Consider the following 6,298-nt stretch of genomic DNA (forward strand, 5'->3'; position numbering starts at 1 on the left):
GGTTCGCTTCACATTTGTCCACTATGTTATGGTGGCTTGTCACATAAAAGCCTAATAAAAGTTGTGGTTGATTCATTAAAGTTTTTAGAAAGCATTTGTCAACTATGACTAGATTTGAAAGGAGCTGGATATTTCCCTATGAAGTTCGAATAAACTCTGCTTCCAGACTTCTTCAACTTTCTTTTTTTTCTTCGGAATGCAGCGCAATGGATCCGTTTCAGCCACCTTGGGAAAGAAGTTGTCTACTGGTCCCGGGAATCAGCTGCGTCTGATGGAAAAAGCGTCTGAGAGGGCGAATGCGACCGGTTTCTACATACCTCACCCCCACCCACCCTTCTTCCTCTCACGAATCCGGGAGCTGCGGAGATGTGCACGGTTAGCTGGCATCACTTCAGGGGTTTCTGGAACTTTCTCCAAGCTGTAATTTCCCTACCATTAAACCCCTTTTTAGCTTTTCCCCAAACACTCTCGGAGCGTCGGAGGAGTGTGTAAAGAATAAACTTAATTGGTCTGAAAACGCTTTCTAACTCAGCTATCAACACTCTTAATTCCCGTGGTGTTTTATGCGTCAGATTTAGATTTCGTTCGTTCGTCCGCGAGCCCCGGAGTTTCAGGGGGAACTTGTTGACAGGTCCCTGTATCCCATAAAAGGTGACATCACCGTCAGTTGCATCCCATTACCAGAAACATTACTTTCCCTCCCAGGCCTCAAGTTCAGACAGAAACATCTGGACTTCCTTACCTTCTCCGTAACGTCGAGTCACCTTTGTTGTTGACTTCGTTGACTGACAGCAGATTTTTTTTTCTTAAGCAGCTCAACGAGAAGCTGATAGCTTGAAAACAGAATGACGAGCTCGCCGTCATCAGCGTTGTCCACCTCGTTCTTTTAACCTTCTCTGTTTGCCCTCGGAGCATCTGGAACACATTAAAGCCGGGGGGGGAAAATTAGTCTTCACCTGAACGTACTGTACTAGATCTGCAAGCTGCAGCTTGGCATTTCTGTAAAGTGCCTCCAAGAATCGGCTCGGCAGGAGAGCTTGACTCATTCAAGGAAATTTTTAATAAAACGTTCCTGGACTGAAGGATTTCGGTCTATACCAGTGGTTGAAAAAATAAAATTAAAACAGTGAAAGTTTAAGCCACGTATAGCCTGATATATGTGCTTAGCTAGAATTTTACCCTTTTTCCAAGTATTCAAGATGCAAAAAGTGAAAAGTGTGTCTTTATTCTAAAGTTGTTTGCTTCAAAGACTATTCTGAAGTATATTTTGAGTGTATAATTTATCCTGCAAGTGATCTTTTCAACACGCATTACTGCTCTTAGTAGTTTTTCCACATTTCCGTCCATTACAACCACAATCTTGTGTATTTTATTGAGATTTTATGATAGGCCAACATTAACTATAAATAATGACAAGAATTCAATAGTTTTCTTTCTAATAACCTTTGGCTGTATAACTAAAACTTAGTTTAGGTTGTGTGCGTACCAGCTTTGTACATCTAGAGACTGTTTTTCTCCAAACTGCACACAGCTGGACTTTGTTTAGTAAATTAGGTGACTTCTGAAGGCAGTCGAACACATTATTTCACTGTCAAGCAGGAAAATGAAGCGGGATGGGATAAAAATGCACTTTTTGGTTTATCATGCAGACAACCTAACAGAATACATTGAATTTGTGGTATGGAAAGTGACAAAACAAGCACAACAAGTCACTGTTTTAGGAGGTAAACATAGAGCTCACGTGAATAAAGTTCTCTCTGGGATATTGATGGTTGTTGTGATCTAATATTCTATTGATTTGTCTACGCCTAGAGCCACAGTGTCTTGTAAATCAATGTGTGTCAAAACAAACAGAGAAAAAAAAAAGAGATCGGCCTCTCCGGGCCAAACCTAACACACCTCTTCCCCACCAGCCCTCTGGTAGGACAGTCACATACTTCTTCAAGCTTTGTGTTTTGTTACCACATCTGCGTCTCAGCATGTTAACTCCCACAAACACAAAAGCTCTGGTCCGCAGAACAGCGTCCCGTTGTCACAAATCTGATTTACAGTGTAGAAACAAGAGCAAACGGCAACAAAAAGGCCCACTAGATTTAACATGTGGAGTTGCTTCTTCAATCCCTTTAGAAAGCGGTTCTGGTTGGTCAGTTTAAATCCCAATAAAATACGCTGAAGTTTGTGGCTGTGGTGTGACAAGGTGTAAAGAAATTTGTCAACTGGACAAGTCATGCAAGAACTAAATTAACACCAGAGGTGGCTAAAATAGCCAAAGATTGGACTCAAGTAAGAATAGCTATACTTCAATATATTTTTACTTAAGTAAAAATAGCTATTTCAGAAATTACTAAAGCAAGGATAAAGTATTCGGTAAAACGACTAAAGTATACAGAGTTACTTATCAATACATGAATCATTTAATATTTAAAAATTACACCATCAGACGGACCAAAATGTAAATTTGTGTGGATATTTTAGTATTTTAAGGATAATTATATTTTAATCTATGGGGGCATTAAAAGAAATTCAATGCCCCCATAGATTTCTTTTCCAGGCATAGTGGTAATAGTGGGTGGTGTTTTATGGCAGAATCAAGTAACTATTGTTACTAAAAGTGGTCAAATATGGCGTAAACAAAATTTTACTTTGTAATTTAACACCTTGAAATTGGGCCTCTGTCTCTTTAAGAAGCTCCTGCTCTTTCTGAAACGCCAGGAAATTGGCTCCTCTATTAAGCCTTTATCAACATGTCCACCAGCGTTTTACTGAGACGTAGCTCGGATAATGAGCTCAGCTGATGTGCAGTTCTACCAGGTGTTTGCTAAATGCTTCTGACTAGTCTGAAGGAGCTGAGTGGAGGAGTCGGAAGTGAGGCCTGCTCTGTGAGGCAGAAGCTTGGAAGGTACAGCTCTAAGGAGGAGCTGTGCCTCAGAAAGAGGAGGAGCTTTGCCTCGAAGGCGGAGCTAGGTCCATCCAGGCATTTTGCACAGCTGAATGGTTGCCATGGGAGATTAAAGGATTTCGCAAACATGCACAAAAGAATCAAGACACTACTCCAGGTATGTTTTTGACGAGAATAACATTGTAACATAATGTAAAGCTCAAACGAGTCAGTTTATGTAAAACTGCCCTTCTAATTTAAATCTTATGAAACTTTTAATAAAAACTGCAGGTGTGTGTCTGGTGAACGTTTGGCTAAAACAAGTTTGTTTGAAGTCACTCACAGTGAGTAGAGGAGACATACATCTTACTCAAGTAACAGTAGGAGTACTTCATAATAAAATTACTTAAGTAAAAAGTAGCATGGTAAAAATACTCCTGAAAGTACTTTTTTTTTCCCAAAAAGAAGTTCAAGTAAATGTAACTGAGTAAATGTAACTAGTTACTACCCAACTCTGGCTGACATTTCTGATTATATTAAAACTTAAAAGTCAAACTGAAAACCACCATCCATTACTTCAAAACCGCCTAAGAGACATGCGGCTCCCGCAGCAATAAGTCAGCCTTCAGATGGATTCTGGCTTTTTAATTTGCACATATTCATACATGGTGTTTGGTGTCTGTGATAGCTTCTTTGTGGAATGTTTTGGGTTTTTTTCCCTCGCAATGCCCTCTTCACATTTTCCTCAGAGAGGAGCAGATACAATTACAAAACCAGAGAGCAAAATTGAACTGCACCACGAAAGCCAGTGGTCTGGTGGAAAATCTCTTTGCTCACATGGACGAACTACAGCGACATCAACCACTTTGTTCCTCGTCTCTTTTTAACAAGAAAAACAAATGTCTTTAAAATAAAATGAAATTTAAAAAAAAGACAGCATATAGTTACCATTTTTGAAGGCACTAGCACATGAATTTCCCTTTTTAAATGTTCTTGAGAAATTAATTTGTCATTTTTTGACACATGAGCACGCCACTGAGAGAGCAAACCCCGTTTAATCTTAATGAAGACTCATTAGTCTCATTAAGACTAATTAAGTCTTCATTAAACACCGCCGTAGGACGCTAAGTTAAGTACTTCAGCTTAACTTAGCGTTTTCAGAGGAATGTAACAAACATTTTTGGACTAAACAAGGCTTTATCCATCGCTAGTGAGTTTACCTGGGAAGTCCGGTTTCGCTTGAGGAGGTGGGAACGAGCAGCCGAACTCTTCTCCAAGTATTCTCAACTCTTCTTCTTCTTCTTCTTCTTCTTTAGATTTTAACGGCAGCTTGCATCCATTTACGTTGCACTACTGCCCTCTATTGCCTCCTACCACCTACACCTCAAATTCTCTTAAAAATCCCAACAGCCGAACTCTGATGCTAACCTAGCTTTTGACTTAGCTGAAACAGAACTCTGATCTGCCGCGGTTGGAACGTGAGTTTCAAAACCAGGAAGCGGACTACAGCGCAGGGCATTCTGGGTAAATACACCCAAAACAAACACGCTACGTTGCATTAGCGGGAACAATAATACGGCGGCGTATTAGGGCCATTGTAGATAGAAAACAAAGAAATTTCCTTAAAAAACTCCCAACATAATTCTAGATTAATCTAAAAAAGAGAAAAAAAAGAACATTTCTGAGTTTGGAAAGTCAAAGATTTGCGAGAAAAAACAGAATTTTGGAGAATCACATAAATGTTCTAGAAAAAAAACGCATTGAAATCCCTAGACATTTTCTAGATTTTTTTACTATTAAATGTCAGTTTTTATTTAGCAGAAATTGACAACTTTTTTCTAGGTTCTATGACCCTTGTACACAGTCGTACAAAGACAAAAGAGACCTCTAAAACCTGAAGCTAGCCATTCTTTTTTTTCCTTTTTTTTTTTACATTTTGTGAAGAAGGAAGTTGCTCTCAAAACATATGAGGGTTTGGGTCGTGCTGTGTGAAAGTGAAGCTGAAAATATAACCAATTTTACAATTTTGGTCCCCAATCACCTCAGTAGCTCAACCTCTTGTCTTATTTGACCAAAACTATATTCCATGTTTCTCCACATTTAAAGTTCAGTTAACCTTGAAGGTGTGAATGTTGGAGCCGATGGTCAATGCGCTCTGTAAGTCCATACTGATGCTAACTGGCTAACTGACCGTGGACAGCGATACTGGTCTTCTAGCCTGTTCCAGTTTAGAATTGGCTGAACCACTGGTGGTTTTCAAACATCCTAGCACATTTTCTTTCACCTAAAGTTTGACTCAGACAGTTGAAGGTTGAACATAACTAGGGAGTTCTAGCAACAAAACCTCTGGAATGGCCTCAGACCTCAATCTCTTTTAAAATTTATAGACTATGCATAAATGTTTGGTCGGTACCAGGAAACCAAGCAATTAAAATGTACTTTGCCATCTGTGCCAAGAACAGAGGTCGAAATACCCAACCATAATTAAACGAGGAGGCAGCGTATTGCTATATTTAAGCTTTTGCTTCAACTGCACCACTAAAAACCAAAGGTTAATAATATCACTTGGTGATGATTTTATTACAGTTATGACAAACACCCTCCATCTAAAGCAGACTAGTTATGCGGTTGGAAGTTGGAAATTGAACTCATTTGGAGCAGACACTGCATGTAAATATGCTATAACTCTTTAAACTTGAAACCAACCATCCCTACAACAGTTTGGGTTGAAAGATGTCTCATCTAAAATTCAATAAGGACACAGAAGACAGGAGATTCCTCTTGTCATATAATAATAATGTTCGGCAAAAGATAAGTTTAGCCATTTTAAGATCAGTTTAAGTGTGTTGTATTCTTACTGGGATCATCAAATTGGAACGTCTTTAATTTGAATCGGCCTATGTGGCTGTATTATACTGGTTTGATATGATTATATACGCTTCTAAAAGTATTGGGTCACCCATCAGATCACTTTCATGGCCACGGGTGTATAAAATCCAGTACAACTTGAGTCTAGACCAGTGTCCTCTACATTTACGATTCATGTGCTCTGGCAATCTAATAGGCGAATTTGGGCCAGCAGCTCCCAGGTGGAAAGCACTTACCTGATGGCATTGTGTCAACCACAAAGATTGCTGCGGGGGGCGGTGCGACGTTGTCTTTCAGGAGTTAGTTCCACCCGTTAGTTCCAGTGAAAGGAACTCGCATTGCTTCGGCGTACCAAGACATTTTGGATCATTTCATATCCCCAACTTTGGCTCCGTTCCTGTTCCAACATGAAGGCCAATCATGAATTGGAGACACAAGACTGGTGTGGAAGAACTTGACTGGCATGCTCAGAGAAATGACTAAATGATGTCCAACATCATTGTCTGACCTCAGAAATGCTCCCAAGTAAGACTGTTGAAACATTCATAAAAA

Source organism: Xiphophorus hellerii, chromosome 2 (assembly GCF_003331165.1).
Source record: "Xiphophorus hellerii strain 12219 chromosome 2, Xiphophorus_hellerii-4.1, whole genome shotgun sequence".
NCBI classification, from domain to species: domain Eukaryota; kingdom Metazoa; phylum Chordata; class Actinopteri; order Cyprinodontiformes; family Poeciliidae; genus Xiphophorus; species Xiphophorus hellerii.